This window comes from Elephas maximus, chromosome X (assembly GCF_024166365.1).
Source record: "Elephas maximus indicus isolate mEleMax1 chromosome X, mEleMax1 primary haplotype, whole genome shotgun sequence".
Lineage (NCBI taxonomy): Eukaryota > Metazoa > Chordata > Mammalia > Proboscidea > Elephantidae > Elephas > Elephas maximus.
Window position 1 is genome coordinate 38,302,948 of NC_064846.1, and position 19,730 is coordinate 38,322,677.

Consider the following 19,730-nt stretch of genomic DNA (forward strand, 5'->3'; position numbering starts at 1 on the left):
GGCATACCAATTGAGATGTTTCAACAAATGAATGCAGCACTGGAAGTGCTCACTTGTCTATGCCAAGAAATTTGGAAGACCTGGCTAACTGACTGGAAGTGATACAACTGAATGTGGAAATTATCAAACAATATCATTAATACCACATGCAAGGCAAGTTTTGTTGAAGGTCATTCAAAAGCAGCTGCAGCAGTATATTGACAGGGAACTGCCAGAAATTCAAGCTGGATTTAGAAGAGGACGTGGACCAGGGATATCATTGCTGATGTCAGATGGATCCTGGCTGAAAGCAAGAGAATACCAGAAAGATGTTTACCTGTGTTTTATTGACTATGCAAAGGCATTTGACTGTGTGGATCATAACAAATTATGGATAACATTGCAAAGAACGGGAATTCCAGAACACCTAATTTTGCTCATGAGGAACCTGTACATAGATCAAGAGGCAGTTGTTCAGACAGAACAAGGGGATACTGAGTGGTTAAAATCAGGCAAGGTGTGTGTCAGGGTTGTATCCTTTCGCCATACTTATTCAATCTGTATGCTGAGCAAATAATCTGAGAAGGTGGATTATATGAAGAAGTTAGCATCAGAGTTGGAGGAAGACTCATTAAAAACCTGCGTTATGCAGAGACACAACTTCGCTTGCTGAAAGTGAAGAGGACTTGAAGCACTTACTGATGAAGATCACAGACCACAGCCTTCAGTATGGATCACACCTCAACATAAAGAAAACAAAAATTCTCACAGCTGGACCAGTAGGCAACATCATGATAAATGGAGAAAAGATTGAAGTTGTCAAGGATTTCATTTTACTTGGATCCACAATCAACGCCCATGGAAGCAGCATCTGCTTCAAGAGACCTCTTTAAAGTGTTGAACAGCAGAGATGTCACCTTCAGGACTAAGCTGCGCCTGACCCAAACCATGGCATTTTCAATCGCCTCTTATGCATGCGAAAGCTGGACGATAAATAAGGAAGACTGAAAAAGAATTAATGCCTTTGAACTGGGGTGTTGGTGAAGAATACTGAATATACCGTGGACTGCCAGAAGAACAAACAAATCTGTCTTGGAAGAAGTACAACTAAAATGCTCCTTAGAAACAAGGATGGCAAGACTACGTCTTACAGACTTTGGACCTGTTATCAGGAGCGATCAGTCCCCAGAGAAGGACATCATGCTTGGTAAAATAGACGGTCAGCAAAAAAGAGGAAGACCGTCAATGACATGGATTGACACAGTGGCTGCAATAATGGGCTCAAGCATAACAACAATTGTGAGGATGGCACAGGACTGGGCGGTGTTTTGTTCTGTTGTACACGGGGTCACTATGAGTCGGAGCTGACTCGACAGCACCTAATTACAACAGCATCTTCTTGGTGAACCTAGCCATTTATCATTATGAAGTGACTTTTATAAATTTGGTAATGCTTCTTGTCTTTAAGTCTATTTTGACTAAGATTATTTTAACTACCTAAGCTTTCTTTTGGTTAATATTTACCTGGTACATTTTCCCACATTCTTATTTTCTTTTCTGTGACATTATGTTTTAGGTGTGCTCTTAGAAACAGTATATAGTGCAAATTTGCTTTGCTCTTCAATAAGACTATCTTTTTAACTGTAGAGTTAGGAGCCCTGGTGGAGCAGTGGTTAAGAGCTCAGGTTGCTAACCAAAAGGTCAGCAGTTCAAATCCATCAACTGCTCCTTGGAGACCCTGTGGGGCAGTTCTACTCTGTCCTATAGGGTTGCTATGAGTTGGAATCGACTTGAAGGCATTTATATTTACTTCTAATATATTTGTACATACTTCTACCATCTTATTTTGTGCTTTTTATTTGTTCCACGCTTTCTGTTTCTTTTTACCCTCTCCTCTCTTGACTTCTCTTAAATGTTATGTTTTTTTTTTCCTTATTCTCATGACAAGAGCGTTATTTTATTTTTTGTAAAATAGGCATAATGATGGTGCTTCCTGTAAACAGGGTTTATTGTAAGTATTAGATGAGATGAAGTAATTCACATAAAATTCTTGTCCAGTGCCTAGCACATAGTAAACACTAATAAATTGGGACTATTATTAGATTTTCTAGTATTCTTTCATCTTTAGGTTTCCCTTGTGTTTCGCTGTTCCGCTTCTGTTGTTCTCCTTTCTGCCGATATTGTCCCATTTGTTCTCAGTCCCTTCTCTTTCATTTCTCCTTTCTTGCCATTCAATTTCCTATTTCCTCTTACCCTTTCATCCCCAGGCCAGCCATGTGCGCAAGCTGCAATGTTGGAGCCCTTTGGGGGAGAGAATCAGTGTGGAGGGGCGTGATGGCACAGGAGCGTCAGGAGGAGAGACTGTGCCTAGTCCACTGATTTCCATTCCATGGAGTGATGAAGGTACTGCCCAACACACAGCCAACTCTGGGTGCCACTCTAGGCTGACCGAGGTGAAATTGGATCTGCTGGGAGCATCAGTTTCTGTGAAATGGGTATAAAACTGTGGAGCTCACCAGCTAGGATATAGTTTAATTGCTTAGCACCTTTATCTGTAGAGTCCAGCGATTCTCATCTTCCACCAGGACTTCAAACTGGTTCCTTTCGGTTCGAACGCCTGCTGAAAATTTGCATTTGCACACCAGATATACTGAGCCAGAATGTACATTTTAACAAGATCCCCAGGTGATTCTTATGTACAATAAAATTTGAGAACCGCTTCTCCTCTAGTGGTTCTCAGGATTGGTCCCTAACCAGCAGCATTAGCATTGCCTGGGAACTTCTTAGAAAAGCGAATTCTCAGCAGGGATTTGAACCAGTTCAAAGCCCCGATTTCTACTCTCAAGAAAGTCCATCTGTGGGAGAGTGTGTTCGTTAGGAATTTGTATATGTACAAGCCAGAGTCTGAAAAGAGGAACCATTTGTACTCAAACACATTGTGGTCAGAGGAAAATTTTTTGTCATCGTTGTTGTGACAGAGCTGCAACTAAATTTAGCAAGCTGTGTTTTTTTTTTTTTTTAATGATGCTTGGAAAAAGCAATACATTTTGTTTCCAAAAAGCAAAAACTCCCCAAAGCAAAAAAGAAGTCCTCTTCCAATTTGCTTTTTGATTGCCATGGAGATTCTTTACCCCCGCTATTCAGATTTTTACTTTTTCTGTGTCCTTTGTAGCATAACATTCTTTCAATATATAGAGTGTCACTGGAGGAACATTGGCATTTGGTGGACTTTTGGGTGCTTTTCTGTTCTCCGGTGGTTTCCGCACTTGGATAGAAATAAACAGAGGTACTGAACTTCCATGTTTCTAATGGGTCTCACTCAGATATGAGAGGGTAATCTTTTGATGGCAATTAAGCATACACATTTATTTTTCAAGACAAAATGTAAAAAGACACTGTTGGTGTATATTTTTAAAAGTTTCTTTGATTTAAACGGAGCCCTGGTGGTACAGTGGTTAAGGGCTATGTCTGCTAACCAAAAAGATCAGCAGTTTGAATCCACCAGCCACTCCTTGGAAACCCTATGGGGCAGTGCTACTCTGTCCTATAGGATCGCTATGAGCCAGAATCGATTCGACGGCAACTTTTTAAAATTTTTATTACAAACGTGCAATTTTAATTTACACTGTAGATGAAATGCAATATATTCCTGTTAGCATGCACAATAATGCCTCTCTAAGATTCAGAAGTTCTAATTAACAAGCTCTATTTTTTTTTTTTTTATGTAATCTATTTTATCTGTTTTCATCCAAGAGCATGTTGTCAGCATGGGAACAGGAGCAATTTATCCTCTTGCAATCCATACAAAGGGTATGAGGTGTAGAAGGTGAGATGAACACACACTGAAGACAGACACACACGAGTAGAGTGAAACACATCCAGGAGGGTAAAAGAATTTTAGAAAAGAAGGGAAGGAGACTTTAGAGAGAGAAAAAGGCGGGGGTGGGGGGTGGGGAGGGAGGGGGTGTTGGGGAATGGGAAAGAGGGCCTTTCAATTTTGGCAATCAGATAAATGTTTGGTTTTAAGTGACTCTGAGGAGTTTTACTTCCTTTAGTATTTTTTGGTTAGTATGCTCAAGACTAGTGTCTGTCAAACTTTTTGATCTTGTTGTTGTTAGGTGCCATTGAGTCGGCCCCATGCACAACGGGATTGGACTGTTGTGATCCATAGGGTCTTCACTGGCTGTTTTTTGGAAGTGGATCACCAGGCCTTTCTTCCTGTTCCATCTAAGTCTGGAAGCTCCTCAGGACCCCTTTAAACTCTTAAAAAATATTGAGGACTCCAATCCTAACTTTTCCTCTCTCCCATAGGCATTCATCCCAGTGGCACTCCTTACTAATCAGCCTGCATGCTAAATTCTATCTCAGAGTTTACCTACTGGGGAACCCACCTGTGAAAGTGCCTAGCACAGTGCCTACTGGATTATTCTTAAAATATTGATGCAATTAATTTCCTCAGGTACTGGCATACTTAACTTTAAACAAACTAAATTCAATATTCTAGATACACGTAGATTGTTCATTTTGTAAATAGATTCTTTAAGTCTCTTAAAGTATTTAACAGATAATCTGATTAGTTAAAAAATCAGGTATAAATATGTCTGAAACCCTGCAATGACTTAGTAAATTGGTTGCATAAAAAAGTTAACAAACCATTCCTTTTAATTACCAAATAATATTCCATTGTATAGATATACCACCTTGAAAAGCTGATAGTAAGTAAAAGAAGCCAGTCACAAAAGACCACATAGTGTGTGATTTCATTTATATGAAATGTCCAGAATAGGCAAATCTGTATAGAGACAGAAAGTAGATTAGTGGTTGCCTAGGGCTAGGGTGGAGGCGGGGGAGGGCAGTGATGGTTCCGTGGTAGAATTCCCTGCCAGTGCACCTCAAGCCCAGCCGCCACTTGTCTGTCAGTGCAAGCTTGACTATTGCTGTGATGCTGAACAAGTTTTAGCAGAGTTTCCAGACTAAGACAGACTAGAAAAACAGTCCTGACAGTCTACTTCTGAAAATCAGTCATTGAAAACCCTGTGAATCAGAAAGGTCTGATCCCATTGTGCACAGGCTCACCATGAGTCTGGGGTGATATGAGCGTAGTTAACAACAACCGGGCTGAAGGGGAAAAGAGGAGTGAATGCTAATGGTGCTAATGGGGTTGGGTCTTTTTAGGGGAGTGATGAAAGTGTTCTGAAATTGATTGTGGTGATGGTCACACAACCCTGAATATACTAAAAGTCGTTGATTTGAATACTTTAAATGGGTGAGTTATATTTCAATAAACCTGTTATTAACAAAAAAAATTAATGAAAACCGAAATAATAGAAAAGACTCCCTTGAGGTATGTATTTCCCGATTGAACTCGGAAATTAAAGCTTTTATGCCTCAGTGTGAAAAGGTTGGTGGATTTTCTTGTGTTTCTCTTCAATCATTCAGTAAGTATTTATTGAAAACCTTCTATAGGCAAATAACAGGATTGAAGGTACGTAGTGATCTACAGTATGGGCTCTTCCTTGGGGAAGCTTGCTGCCTGATTAGGAAGACAAGTCATACACACATGAAATGAATTAAGGCAATGCCACATTAGAGTTCAATGATTAACTCATACTAATGATTTCATTTGCCACACAACGGCAACAACAACAAATATTATTACTGTATAATTAGTGATACTGAAAATAAAGTCTCACAGTGGTTAAGAGCGAGGGCTTTGGAGATAGATTTCCTGGTCTGAACCCTGGCTCCACCACTTACTAGCTGTGTGACCTTGTGCAAGTTACTTAACTTCTCTGGGCCTCAGCCTCCTCCTTTCAAAAATAGGGATGGTTATGATAGTAATGGCATTGACCTCTGAGGGTAGTTGTGAAGATTAAATGTGTTAATAATGTAAAGAGTTTAGAACAAGGCTTGGCGCATAGTGTTAGTTACTGTTATTTCCAGAAAATGATGGGTAATCCCTTTGACTAATATTGACTATTAGAGCAGTGAAAAATCTTAAACATACAGTATAAAGATACTTATTAACAGAGCTTTTGGCAATTTAAAGCACATATGGCAAAGTGTCATTCAGGAATGTCACAGTATTATTGGTTCAAGGTATCTAAAATGTCCACTATCCTGACTGGGCACAAAGTAGGGGTTCAATGAATGTTTGAAATGAATGAAAAAGGTTTAGATCAAAATGTCAACATTTTCTGGTGGTGAGATTATGTAAACTTTTTGGCTATTTTCTATTTTTTTCCAAAAAGACTATGGATTACTTTTATTTGTTTTTATATTTTCGTTGTTAATATTTCAAGCATACAGAGAAGAAGGGAGAACATGATGAACATACACATGCTCACCACTAAGCAATGGAGCTCCGGTGTCGCAATGGTTAAGCACTCTGCTGCTAACGGAAAGGTTGGAGGTTCGAGCCCACCCACTGGATCCGTGGGAGAAAAGACTTGGTAATCAGCTCCCTTAAAAGTTACAGCCTAGAAAACTCTAGGGGGCAGTTTTAGTTTGTCCTATAGGGTCGCTATGAGTCGGAATCGACTAGACAGCACACAACAACAACAAGCTTTAACAAACTGTAACCCTTTGTCGTATTTATCTGTTTCCTTTCTTTTTAAAAACATTATAGACAGGGTTGACATTCCATATGCACACTTCCCAGATTCTCTTTTACTCTGTCTCTCCCTAGAGGTACCATTATCTTGAATATTTTCTACTATTTGTATAATGAGAGTATTCATAAATAATATATAGGATTGTTTTGCATATTTTAAACTATATACAAATGGTAATCTCTACATATCATTTTGCAACTTGCCTTTTTCATTCAGCATGTTGTTTGAGACTCACCCATGTTGATACACGTAGCTCTAGTTCACTCATTTTTCCTCGCTGTAGGATATTCCAGAGTATATATGCTTCCTTCTTCAGTCTCCTGATGGAAGACATTTAAATTATATCGTTTCCTTTTTTTTGCTATTACAAATAGGGCTGCTATGAGCATTCTTGGGCATATACGCAAGAGTTTCTCTAGGAGTCCATGTAGAAGTGGTATTTGCTGAATTTCAGAGGTTATTTGCACCTTCAACTTGATGAGATGTTGCCAAATCGCCTTGTAAAATGGTTGTACTCCCATCAGCAGTGCCTGAAAAGTTCCACTGCTTCACATTCTTGCCAAAGTGTGTTATTTGTTGTGCTTTTTAGTTTTGCCGATTTGCTGGACTTGAAATAATACTCTATGTAAAGTACTTCCTTTTTTAAATAATTTATTTTTGTTGTTGAGAATATATACAGCAGAATTTACACCAATTCAACAATTTCTACATGTACAATTCAGTGATATTGATTACATTCTCCGAGTTGTGCAACCATTCTCACCCTCTGTTTTGAGTTGTTCCTCCCCAGTTAGCTTAAACTCACTGCCCCTTAAATTTCCTATCTAATCTTTCAAGTTGCTATTGTCAATTTGATCTCATATAGATAGATCTTAGAAGAGCATGATGCTCAAGGTAGACATTCTTTACTAGTTAAGCTAAACTGTTGTTTGGTTTTAAGATGACTTCAGGGGGGGTATTTTTTGTTTAAGGTTTAAAGAGGATCTCAGGGCAATAGTTTCAGGGGTTCATTCAGCCTCCATGGCTCCAGAAAGTGTGGAGTCCATGAGAATTTGAAATTCTGTTCTACATTTTCCGCTATTGATTAGGATTCTTCTATAGAATCTTTGATCAAAATGTTCCATAATGGTAGCCAGGCACCATCCAGTTCCTCTGGTCTCATGGCAAAGGAGGCAGTTGTTCATGGACACAATTACCACACATTCCATATCCTCCTCCTATTCCTGACTCCCCTTCTTCTTCTTCTGTTCCAGGAGAAAAGAGACCAATTGTCGTGCCTTGAATGGCCACTTGCAAGCTTTTAAGCCCCCAGGCACTATGCAATGAACTAGGAGGTAGAACAGAAGACTAAGCACATTATTAGGCCAATTAACTGGGATGGCCCGTGAAACCCTGACCCTAAACCTCCAAACCAAGGAATCAAATCCCATGAGATGTTCAGCTGTACTACATGAGCAGCCTTAGAAGCTACTCTTTTTTTTTTTGTCATTGCTGTAAATGTATCTATCACACAACTTTTGCCAGTTTAACTTTTTAAACGTATACAACTTATTGACAGCAGTTATATTAACCACATATATAAAGCACTTTCAGAGTTGCCTGGCACGCAGTAAGGGCTCAATATGTGCGAGTTATTATTTTAATTAACATTTCCATGACCAATGGGGAGGTTAGACATCTTTTCATCTGTTTGCTTGCTGGTCATTAAGATTTCCTCTTCTGTGAAGTACTTCTGCGTATCCTTTCCTGTTTGTTTTTTTTTAAACCAGGTTGTCTTTTTTCTTATTGCTTTATAGGATTCTTTATACTTTCTCATACTAATCCTTTGTTGCTTATGTCTTTTGTCATTCAGAACTATATTTTTTTATTTTAATGTACTCAGATTTATCATTTCCCCCTTATGGTTGGTGCTTCTTATATCTTGTTTAAGAACTCCCTATTACCAGAAAACCGAAAGCTAAACCTGTTGCCTTCGAGTAGATTCTGACTCATAGTGATCCTATAGGGCAGAGTAGAACTGCCCCATATGGTTTCTGAGGAGCGGCTGGTAGATTCAAACTGCTGACCTTTTGCTTAGTAGCCGAGCTCTTAACTACTGTGCCACCAGCACTCCTCCCTACCCTACTGTATAAAAAAAAACTGTATAGTGTTATAAATTCTCAAAGAAAGCCCTATTTGTCCGCCTACAATTGAGGCCAAGGCAGACAACATTTCATTTAGTCTCCTTTGTTAGTGGACAGCCTTTTTTCTAATTCACCATTTCAGTTGAGGGTCTAGGCTCTATATGGGGTTCTTGGTTCCAAGGCCTGGGCTCCTCTCTGTATGTGTATTGTGTTGGTAAGTTTGGCATTCAGCTGAGAGCAACAGAGCTCCAAAATAATAGCAGCATAAATAAGACCAACAATTCTTTGTCCCTCACACAAAATTCCAGAGAAAGACATTACAAGGCTGGTATGAAGTGTTTGTTCCCACAAAGTTTTCAGGCACCCAAGCTCCTTCTATCTTGTTGTTTCACTCTGTGTAGTTTCTGTTTCTCAGGTCGTCTCGTGCTCCAAGATGGCTGCTTCTGCTCTAGCCATGAGATTCACATTCCAGGCAGCAGGAAAGTGTAAGGGGAAAAGAAGAAAGGACGTGGCAGCTGTCTTTTAAAGATTTCCAGAAGCTTTCACATGACACTTCCATTTACATTCCATTGGTCCGATCTTAGTCGTGGTAGTCTTTTTTCTGGGTGGCCTGAAAATCAGGAGTTCTATTACTGTAGAAAAGTAGAGAATAATGGACATTGGGGGATATTTAACAGTCTTGACCACAGGGGTTAAATCCCAAGTCACTAAATCACAGGTCACCTGTATACCACTCTGGTTTTTTGTTTGCACATCCTTTCTGGCACCTTACTTTTTTTCACTATCAGTTATGCTTTTCATTGAACAAATATTTATTGAGCATCTAGTATGTGCAAGGAAGTGTTTTAGGAGATGAGGATACAGCAGTGAATAAGACAAAGGCCCTGTCTTCATGAAGCATGTATTCTAGTTTAGTGAAACAGACCATAAACAAGCCTATCCCCATGAAGCTTACATGCCAGGTGAGGGAGACAGACCATAAGCAAACCAGAATTCAATACCATAATGTCAGAGGGTGTGAACTGGTATGGAGAAAAATAAAGCAGGTTTAGGTGGTAGGGTGTGCTGGGAGTGGGGTGAGCAGTTATTATTTCAGGTAGGGCTTCTGTGGTAAGTTGACATTTGAGTAGAGACCTGAATGAAATGAGGAAGAAAGCTGTGGTGTTATTTTGGGCAGGAGTATTCCAGACATTCAATGAGATGGATAGACAGAATAGCCATAACAATGGACTCAAACGTACTAATGATCATAAAGAAGGCGCAGAAGCAGACAATGTTTTATTCTCTTATACGTAAGGTTGCCATGAGTTGGAGCTGACTCGATGGCAACTAACAACGAGCCACATGCAGGTGGTGTGGCTCCAGATTAAAGCAAGTCTGAGTGTCCAGTCTGGGGACCACTGTAGAGAAGCTACCAGACCTAGTCCAACCAGCCCCCAAGGCAAGACAGAGCCAGCATGCGCTCAAGGGGCATCACTAACATATTGTTTCTTCAGTGCCAGATGAAGGACGAGGCAAATTAACCTGTAGGTTATGTTTCACAATATACTGAACTTAAAATACATGGAAAGGACACGTACTTCTGCGGACCATCACGGTAGAGGATCTTTTCTTGTAGTTTGTCTTCAATTTTGCTTAACTGTCCATGTCAGAAGGCAACATGGATAAGAACCTGATCTAAAATGGTGTCAGTGTGGATGAAGAGATGGGACAGATTTAAGGACTATTTAAGAAGTAAAATCTCTGTGGCCCAGGAGGGAGAGTGAGGATTCTAGAGCGGGGACTGGCAAACTAAGGCTCGTATGGTAGCTATGAGTCAGAATTGACTTGATGGCAATGGGTTTGGTTTTTTGGTTTATTTTTGTACAACCCACGAGCTAAGAATGATTTTTACATTTTCAAATGGTTAAAAAATCAAAGTAATATCTCATGACATGTGAAAATTATATAAAATTCAAATTTCAGTGTGCGTAAAGTTTTATTGGAACACAACCCCACCTGTTTCTTACATATTGTCTATGACTGCTTTCATCCTGTAACGGCAGAGTTGAGTAGTTGCAACAGAGACAGCATGGCCCACAAAGCTTCACGTATTTCAAATCTGGCCCTTTATAGATAAAGTTTGTCAACCACGAGTCTAGATAATTTGTAGGTTTCTGGCCTGGGTGACTGAATGGGAGGCAGAGTCATCACTGAGATGGAGAACACAGGTTTAGAGAAGGAAGAGAAGGAGGTCCAGTGAGGGCATAGTGATTGTGAAGTGTCTGTGTGTCATCCAGGGGTGTCCAGCTGCCACCTGGATATAAAGCTCTAGGCTCAGGAGAGAGGACTTGGCTGGAGATTGAGAAGGTGATTGTTGGCACTTTTCCCCTCTCCAGAAGTAAATTTCAAAAGTTCCTAGTCTCTTCTCACTATTTCAGGAAGGGGCTCAGAGCTCCAATTTTATCTTCAATTTCAGTGTTTGCCTTAGAAATAAAGGTTTCATTTCCTTATAGAATCTCAAAGACTTGGTACCACGTGGATGAAGACCAGAGGGCTTTTTCAAGAATTTGAGAAGTTGGCATTATCTTCAGTTTAGTCTCCAACCTTCCTAGGATGTAAAGATTTATTGCTGTTCAAAAACTGCGAATTTGCCTTATTTAAATTACAGCTAAATTCTGGGGGAAAGGGCATAAGCAGATCTTGTGATTTTGCTGCTCGATGTTGTGTTTAGGCAGAGGGGAGAAAAGCAAAAACAAAAAGGCAGCATTTTTGTATTTCTGAATTCACATGATTCATTCCGAAGACAATTGCTTTTCACAATATAAAAATAACATTGATTCCTCTGGACACCAGTTATTTCATTGATTTGAACCCTTTTGCCCAAATCAAATCGTTTTAGGACACTTTGGTAACAGACACAGAGGTGGGGATTGCAAGGTCGTGGGTGTGGGCAGAAGAAGGCTGCCACCTAGCAACTGCCTCCCAGTGTTGGTAACGACAGAACTGAGATTTTCTTTCTCCTCCCTTGCTTCCTCCTCTTTTTGCTCTCCTGGACCTCTCTTCCTTCTCCCTTGATTCTTCTCAGCGTGGTGGCTAAGAGTGTGAATTGTTGCACCACTCTCTTGGTTTAAATCCCAGGCTGCCACTTCCTGATTGTGTGATTTTAGGCGAGCTCAACAGTTAAACATTGGGCTGCCAACTGAAAGGTGGCTTGAACTCACCCAGCAGCTCCATGGGCGAAAGACCTGGCAATCTTCTTCTGTAAAGATTACAGCCAAGAAAATTCTATGGGGGCAGTTCTACTCTGTCACATGGAGTCAATATGAATTGGAAATGACTCGATGGTACCCAACAACAACATCTAACTTTGATGTGCCCCAATTTCCCCTTAAAATAGGGGATAATATTAATAATTACCTCACATGGTTGTTGTGAAGATTAAATCAGTTAATGTATGTGAAGCACTTAGAACTGTGTCAAGGCACATATTTAAGCACTAAGAGTTATTATTATCATCATACCTTTCTACACCCTTTTTCTCCTTTCCTCTTTATTTACTGTCTTGCCCACTTGTATTACTAAGTGTGGCTCTTGTTTTATGAATGCTGCAGTTGTACTTTGCTTAGATATGGGTCTATGTTTGGGTCAACCTCAGAAAAGTAGCACCTTTATAACTCACATGGACAAGTCAATTCCCAGTGTCAGTCACCTTGGTAAAAGGCCTATTTCTCAAGCAAAAAAACAAGCCAACAGGGAAGGAGAGTTCTCAATAGCATGCTTGCCCAGTAGGCTCTGACTCTCTCCATCTTCACCAAGAAGATGTCTAGGTGGAACCTCCTGAGGTGAGTGATAAGTTGTGGGTAGCGAGAAGCAGAGAGAAAAAGCTAGGAAAAAAAGTGAGATGTCTCTTAAGTTGTGCCAGCTTTTTTTTTTTTTTTTAAGTCTAGATATCTCAGATGTTTATTTCCCTTCTGTTCCTTCTTAGAGTTTAATAAAGAAGCCCTGGTGGCACCATGGTGACGTGCCCGGCTGCTAACCCAAAGGTCGGCAGTTCAAACTCACTAGCCACTCTGTGGGAGAAAAATGTGGCAATCTGTTTCCATGAAGATTATAGCCTTGGAAACCCTATGGGCCAGTTCTACTCTGTCCTATAAGGTTGCTATAAATCGGAATCAACTTAAAGGCAAGGAGTTAGAGTTTAATAAAAATGTCTCCTCTTCCTCCTTTGGCTATTGTTTTAATTTACATTTCTTTATTAATAAAGAAGAATATTTGTTCATATGTTTATTGATCATTTGCATTTTTCTTCTGCAAATTGCCTATTCAGATCCTTTACTCATTTTCTTATTGGGGAATTCCATTTTATTGATTTCTAACAGCTCTTTTTATATTAAGGATATTTATCACGTGTGCTGCAAATATTTTACTCTGTTTTTCTTTTGACTTTGTTCTAAACTTACATTTTATGTGATCAAATTTATTAATTTGGATTAATTAGGGTGTTTTTCTTTTTGACATATAGATTTTGAGTCTTCCTTAAAAAGACCTTCTTCACCTCAAGATTGTATACATAGTCATACACGTTCTAGTTCGTTAAGGGTTTTTTGTTCCTTTACATTAAAATTCTTGATCAATTTTCTGTTTATTTTAGTAGAAGTAGTAAGGGAGGGACCCCTTAATTTTTGCATAAATGCTTGGCCAATTATTCCAACACTATTTGTTGAATAAGCTCAATACTGTTTATTGATTTATTTCATGAAATAAAACCTTTATCGTATACATTTTCATATACACATGGATCTAATTCTGTATCCTATTATGTTACATTCTTCTGCCTATTTCAGAGTTAGTAAATGCCCTGTTTAATTAGCTATATTATTCATTTAGTATCTACTTGGGCAAGCCTCTGATTCTTATTACTCTTTTTTGGTATTTTTTAAAGCTATGTTTACATCTTTATTATTTCTGATAAACTTTAGAATCATTTTATCAAGTTTCAAAAAATCCTTTTGGGATTTTGATTGAGGTGGCATTGAATTTGTATTTAGGTGAGAAGTCACATCTCTATAACTGTAACAAATGTTATCTCTCCTTTGATTCAGGACTTTATTTCTATGTCCTTCAGCAAACTAAGTACAGAGTTAGGAATGAAGGTCAGACAGACCACTACTGCTTGTGATATGTGGGCAAGCAAGGAAGAAGGTAGTTGCAACTGAGGGTAAAACCAGCCATTAGCTGGAAGCAGAGATCTCCTAGTAGACAAATTGGTGGAATGATTAGGAAAAGGGTCCTTGAGGACAAACCAGCTGGTGGAGTAGCCATCAAGGAGTTCAGTGAGGTAGGCAGGCCTTCCAAGACAGCATTTCTCAAGCTCAGCACTACTGACATTTTGGGCTGGATAAATTTTTGTCGTGTGTGTGGGGGTGGGGGTGGGGGGTGCTGACCCGTGCGTGGTAGAATGTTTAGCAGCATTGCTGGACTCCATCTAATAGGTGTAAGTAGCAGTTCCTCCTCTAGCTATGACAACAAAAATATCTCCAGACACCGCCAAATTTCTCCTGGGGGGCATAATTGCACCAGCTTAAGAACCATTGTTCAAAAATCTTTAAAACAAAACCAAACCCATTGCCATCGAGTCGTTTCTGACTCATAATGACCCTATAGGACAGAATAGAACTGCCTCATAGGGCTTCCAAGGGGCATCTGGTGGATTCAAACTGCTGACCTTTTGCTTAGCAGCTGTAGCTCTTAACCACTATGCCACCAGGGTTTCTTCTAAGATCTTAGGTACTGTCTTAGTTATCTAGTGTTGCTATAACAGAAAAACTACAAGGGGAAGGCTTTCTCTGTCGGCTCTGGAGGGAGGTCCTTGCCATCAATCTTCCCCTGGACTAGGAGCTTCTCAGCACAGGGACCCCAGGTCCAAAGGATGCACTATTCTCCTGGCTCTTGTTTCTTGGTGGTATGAGGTCTCCCTGCCTCTCTGCTAACTTCTCTCTTTTACATCTCAAAAGAGATTGGTTTAAGACACAACCTAATCTTGAAGATTGAGTCCTGCCTTATTAACTAACGTAACTGCCGATAATCCCACCTCATTTAACATCATAGAGGTAGGATTTACAACACAGAGGAAAACCACATCAGATGACAAAATGGTGGACAATCACACAATACTGGGAATCACGGACCAGCCAAATTGACAGACATTTTGGGGGGTCACAATTCAATCCATGGCAGGGACCATAGAGTAAACGAATAACCAAACAAATACGTGTGTGAGGCCAGCCAGTGGGATGCCACTGGTGAAGCTTGGGGTTTAGGCTATTGCATGTCTTGGCCAGTTGGCTTCTCGAAAGGGGAAGTGCAAGACACCCCACCCCCACTCTGCCACATCCTGGTAGACAGGGTGGGATGGTGAGGTAGCTGACTTCCTAGGGATGTCCCAACATCAAAGCAGAGGCAGCGACTGATTTGTTCAAGGCCACCTAAAGGAAGAAATCCTTGCTGTAGAACATCTGGCAGGGAAAGAGACTGAGGGCAGAGAGGCCTCCATCTCTCAGAAAGAAAACAAATCTTGGTTGGAGAGAGGGAAATTACAGTCAGCTACACCTCAAGACTGTTTACCTTTTTACACCTCAAGACTGTTTACCTAGTGGAGGAGACTCATCAGATCCTGGCTAAATGTTAGTTTCTCCAAGAGTTGTAGCTGCAAAGACTTGTTGAAAAGCTCTTAGGTGGTATGGGCTAGAGTTAGGGGAACTGACCCAGCCTAACAATGGGCATTGGGAACCTAGTGTGAGGAGAATGCACAAGCAAAGGGGTGTTGGGGTGCATTTGGAGGGATGAAAGAACTGAGGGGGGGGAGGACAAGGCCTAGCAGGTCACTAGGAGGTAGTGGCCAGCAATTTACTGGAAAGGAATGAGAAGGTAGGTCTCAACTCCAAGCCTATCACCTAAAAAAAAAAAAAAAAAATTAAAGTGAGAATGAAATGTCTTTAAACAAGATCAGTTGGGCAGTTTCCCCTAAAGGGTTTCTATAGCTATAAAAGGTAAAAGATGGGGAAGGGGAACTTTGAAAATCTTTTCAATCTCTTTCAAGAGAGCCGTAAAACAGTTAATCTGTGAGTATAGACATCAGAAATCCAAATGAGGGGTATAATATCCCTGCATGGGGGAACAATTGCCATCATTTGGTGAGATATAGTGAGGCCATAGATGACATGTAGACTATCAAATGGTAAAAATGGCCTGACCTTGATCCATCCATTGCCCCTGCCTCACTTCCATCTGGAATGGAGGGATGGATCCAGATATGTTAGAGGATGTGATAGCTGGCAAAATTCTCCTGTGCTTTGGAGAAAGATTATACTTACAGCTAACACTTCTATGTGCCAGGCATTGTTCTGTTTTACATGCTTTACCTCACTGAATCCTCACAATAACCTTATGAGGTAGGTATAATACCTCCATTTTACAGATGAGGAAACAAAGGCACAGAGGGATTAAGTAATGTGCCCAATGTTTCATAGTTTAGTAAATGACAGAGCTGGGATTCTGATTAGGCCTTTAGAGTCTGTGGACTTGACCACGATGCTATATAGAAGGAATGCCAAAACTCTCAAAATAAGAATAACCATTAGAGGGAGGGCAGCCAAAGCCCCTGGGTAAGCTGTGGGGGCCCCTAGCTAGCTCCCCACCAAAGATTCTTGCCTAGAAGCATAGATCCATGGTGAAACAGCCCTGGTGGTTATCATGGTGGTGGTGGCTCTAATATAAATAAGAAAAATTAAGATGGTTGAGCCAATGTGGGTAGTGTTGAATTTTCACTCCTGAAGCTTCTTTTCTGGGGCTAACACTTCGATGTTGGCTTCTGTTTCAATAAGGAAGGAAGTGGTAGTGGTGGTTGTGGTGTTATCTTATTTTCACGAACACAAAACATTCCGTATAAATATCGAAAGTTATTTCCGTGAAAATAATTTCTCCTACATGTGACCTGAATTGTATTCAGCTGATTCTCTAACTACTTAGGGCTACCCCTAGATTTTTGCCATGATGTAGAACAGAGTGCAGCAAATTTCCTTCTGGAAGTCTTTTATTTTTCATTGTACTTGTTCTGGTAGGGCTCCTTTTGTCAACTCGGTCCTTGTTCCTCTCTCATCCCCTCTTAGTGTGTGCTTTTTGGGTATCTAGAGTTAGAGTGGGATGGGAGAGAAAGGGCAGAGTAATTATGCTATTACAAGTGGCTTTGGAAGGATCTCAACGTGGGTTAGAGAATACTGTGTGGCCTGTGACCCAGACTTTGACACGATGAGTACAAAACCAAGTCAACTTTAAATATAGTGTGCCAGTATTATCCTTCCTTGTTGTAGCTCAGGACCAAATGATAAGGAAACCTTCCTCAGGCGATATGATGCCTGATGCTGCTCATTTTCTTCCATGGCTTCCATCATTCCAGTGTTCAGGCTTTTGTTTTGTGATCACAGCAAAGCAAAAATGTACTGTGAAAAACTTTTTTTAAAAAATGGAGACTCCAGTTTTTAGCTGGGCATGAAAGAGACCTTTCTAAGACTATTTTGAAGTCTAGGCAGCCAAGAAGGACCAGCTTGACCTGTTGGACTTTATCTCACGGAAAACCTTCTGCATGTCAGCAGAGACGGTGCGGGCACAGACTACACTGAAAATGGCCCTGGGCCTTTGGGCCTTCACTGGTCTACTCAAACCCTGACTATACCACCGAAAAATTCTCCCACAATTCACTGTATAATAGGAGCTGGTCAGCTTTGTGTTGAATGACTCCACATCTATATTGGTTCTGCTTTTGCTTCTTAATCAATCTATCAAATGTCCAAATATATCAGTCTTAGGTACTATTATTCGCATCTCTCAGAGAAACCTGTTTCTTTTCAAGAATACAGAATTTGACAGTCTACTAATGACAGAAAAAGACTACCCTTGGGTTATCTCTTAAATTACAATATCCCGTCTGCATTATCTGCCCACTGCATACTGCTTTGATCATTTACATAACCAGCTCTCAGTGGGCGATCGATAAATGTGTGATGAATGAATGGTCTACAGTTTCGTAGCCCTTACCTGCTCATATGGTAGCTTCAACTGTTTTTTGCCAAAGGCACATGCAGTCAGCATACAGGATGAGGAGTCAGAGCCTCTAAGACTCTCCACCCTAGGAGAGCTACTGAAGCAGTCATTATTACAAAACATTATGGTACATAAAGAATGGGACTTATAGACCAGAAATTGACTGAGGTTGGCTGGAAAAGTTTTCTATCAGAGAAATGAAGCTAGGTTGAGCATACATTTTCTGGACAAAAAGAAAAGGCTTATTTAGTCTGAGTCTAAGACTAAAATGGGATGAGGGAATCCATGTCTGAGAAACTCTAGAGAAATGTCACCTGATTTTATATGCACTTATTACTTATTTTTGCTCTGCATGCCCCTTGTAGTAGTGATCGGTTTTAACGGTCTGAGCTCAAATAACAATAAAAATGAAGAAGTTAATTTTTAAAACTTCCTGTTTTTAAAAACTCTGCCTAAGGTACTTCCTCAACACATACGCGCTAGTTTCTACCCATCCTACAAGGTTCTGTTCAGGCCCTGTCTTCTCCACTAAACCTTTTTTAAAGGTCCATATCTAGAGAGGTTCTGCCTTTTCAAGTGCTTGTCATTATCACTGCTTTGGTATTATCATACCTCTTCATATTATCTTTTTATGTGAATATGTCTTATCTCCCCCAACCACAATCTCTCTGAGGGCAAGAATTTCTGCCCACTGCTGCCTTACACATAGTAAAGACTCCTGAAGCATCTGTTTATCTAAGCCGGCTGTATTTCCTTGAGATTGCTGGAACATTTATTCAGTGCCAGACACTTTTTTGGTGCTGGGGAAACAGAAGAACAAATCTGACACAGACTATCCTTATGCAGCTTACCTTTTTAGTAAACATGTGAAAGAAATAAATCTATTTTAGTCTCCCTCTAGAAAGTTGCAGCAGGAGACCATAGGAACTAGTATAGAATAGCTGAAAACAATGTGGACTATAAGAGGACCTTGGTCTTATCTCTAATTTGATGTGTATTTTGAGCACATTTCTCAAACATTTGCACATCTATTTCCTTATACGTCATATAGGGATCATATCATTATTGGGAGACTTGAATTAGAAAACAGATGCAAAAGCATGTTGGAGGAAACTTCCTCAACCTGATAAAAGACATCTATGAGAAACCCACAGCTAACACAATACTTAATGGTGAAAGACTGAAAGCTTTTTCTCAAAGATAATAAACAAGACAAGGATGTCTGCTTTCACCACTTCTATTAACATTGTACTGGAAGTCTTAGCTTGGTTCTAGGTAAGAAATAGAAAAAAAGGCATCCAGGTTGGAAAGGAAGAAGTGAAATGATATCTATTTGCAGATGACATAGTCTTGTATATTAGAAACTCTAAAAGAATTCATCAAAAAATTTTAGAGCTAATAAATGAATTCAGCAAGGTTGCAGGATATGAGAGCAGTATACAAAAACAGGCTTATTTCTATAAACTAGCAGTGAACAATCTGAAAATGAAATTAAGAAACAACAATAGCATCAAAAAGAAAAAATACTTAGGAATAAATTAGACAAAAGACATGCAAGATTTGTACACTGAAAACCATAACACTGCTGAAAGAAATTAAAGAGGATCTAATAGGAAGACAGCCCTGTGCTACAGATTCAGTGCAACCTCTACCAAAATCCCAACTGCTTTTTTTCTTGTGTGTGTGCAGAAATCGACAAGCTGATCCTAAAATTCATATGGAAATGCAAAGAACCTAGTATAGCCCAAACAATCTTGAAAAAGAAGAACAAAGTTGGAGGACTTGCACTTCCCCATTTCAAAACTTATTACAGAGCTACAGTCATCAAGACAGTATGATACTGGCATGCAGACATAGAGATCAGTGGAATAGAATTGAGAGTCCAAAAATAAACCCATACATCTATGATCAACTGCTTTTCAACAAGGGGGCC